This window comes from Dermacentor silvarum, chromosome 4 (genome assembly GCF_013339745.2).
Source record: "Dermacentor silvarum isolate Dsil-2018 chromosome 4, BIME_Dsil_1.4, whole genome shotgun sequence".
NCBI classification, from domain to species: domain Eukaryota; kingdom Metazoa; phylum Arthropoda; class Arachnida; order Ixodida; family Ixodidae; genus Dermacentor; species Dermacentor silvarum.
In genome coordinates, this window is record NC_051157.2 from 43,286,182 (window position 1) to 43,288,054 (window position 1,873).

Here is a 1,873-nt window from a genome sequence, read left to right on the forward strand (position 1 = left end):
GGTGAAACGTCCCAAGTTTGCGGGATAGGGGCCGCATGGACGGTTCGCATTTCTTTCCGCCTCACGGTCCTGGCGGGCAGCACGCTTACGCTTGGCGTCCGCGGCCCGCTCATCGTCGGTGGTCTCCTTCCACCGCCGCCTCGCCCATTCCCTTTTCTGTTCGCGCCGTCGTTGTTGGTAGGTACGCTGCTCTTCTTCAGACCGTACAACACGCCGCCTACCCATTTCACAGCCATAGCAGAACTGAGGAAAGGAACCTACGTAGAGCAGGACGTCAGAAGACAGAATACACTCGGATTGGTAGACACTAGTTTGAATACGCGGGATGGCATGCACGTGTATGGTGCGAACGTAAACATGGCCGACGCGGGTCGACGTGTAGTATCTGTTCAGATCAGCTTAATATCTGATACGAATTGTATTTGGACCCAAGATATAAAACTTATTTACGCAAGTTGGTGGAGTGCTTGAAGCCTGCTTCACATCCGCTGCAGGATGAGGTATTGGACCCGGTATTGCACAATCTTGGGGATCGACCCGCGGGTTTAGGTCTACGGACATCGATTCGCTGGAAACTAGCCATATACAGCTTCACTGTAAAAATTTGGCTCCATTCCACGCTGGGAAGGTGGCTGGCCAGCGAAGCTGTGGTATCACCTGATCCAATAGACCAATAGGACGTCGCCCTGAACTGGGTCCTGCCGAGCCTAAGCTGGACGACGTTGTGCATATTGACGTTGTTGTTCCCGTCGCCGCTCATCGTGTTCACGCTGCACTTTGGTACTCCTAAGTATGCGTGGCCTTTCCACAGCGCAATCACTACACCAATGAAATCATTTGCTAGGCTGGTTCTTTTACATATGAAAGTGTAGTGATGTCACTCGTTGGTGGTGGTGAGTTCCGAGCCCACGACTTCACGCTCAAAAGCCGAGTGTCTTACCCATTGGGCTATACACCCATGCTTGTAGACGGTGAATATATCCGAACTATTGACCCTTTTGGCAGAGCAGTTTATTTTACAGAAACGAGATGGCGCTTTCGGCGACGCGCCACGCGTGGCCTCATGCGACAGCGCACGAATACGAAACTATTACCGCTTCTCTACCTTTCTGCTGTGCGATCAGCTGTCGGAAATGCAACTGAGTTTTCGCTAACGCACTCTGCTCTAATCATGCTGGATTGAATCATGTGGATTGAAGGCCTGTGCAGTAGTTGGCTGCAAGAAGAGTGACAGCATATTAAGGAATGGAATGAATCTGTGTGTCCAAGTTCGCAAACGGCTGCTGCAACAGACCATAGGCATGGGCTTCCGGCACTTCAATATGTACGGCTTTCCTCTAGGACACAAAAATTTGCTCATCCGCCAGCGTTGTATCGCTAACCTTCAAAAGAAAGCGCTTCAGCCCCTGAACGTCGGCAAGTATAAAAGCCGTCGTTAAACAATGACAAAGAGAGTGGGAGTGGCCCAGACATCACTTTTTTTTCGTGCTCACGTTGGTTTCGATGGGAATTCAGGGCGCAGGCTCCTTTCCCAAGCGCATCACCCCTGAAGAAAGCCGAACGCCGCTTCCTGTCATAGTAGTTTCCGCGTACAGTATCTACACACATCTACCCCAATTGGCACGGAAACTTTCGCCCACTCTTTCGTCAACGTGTCAAGAATAAATGAATGGGCGCACACTTGACTATATGCACACTTTATACGCACAATAAACGACCGACTACATTTATTTCGACCTATTTCTTCCCACGCTTAGGGCAACATGCACACATCTATTTATTATATTATTCTAAAAGAGCCTTCCTCGCGCACTGCACATCTTTGCAGACCACCAATTCGCACAGTTCACGGCATATCCCAAAAGCGAGTGTC

General features: G+C 50.2%; 1 non-coding gene across 1 annotated transcript; it reads left to right on the top strand.

Moving 5' to 3' along the window:
- The first annotated feature begins 357 nt into the window (after nucleotides 1–357).
- LOC119451184 (U2 spliceosomal RNA) lies at nucleotides 358–546 on the top strand. The gene has a single exon (XR_005191711.1). It is a non-coding gene; the product is annotated as a U2 spliceosomal RNA (small nuclear RNA).
- The last annotated feature ends 1,327 nt before the right edge of the window (nucleotides 547–1,873 follow it).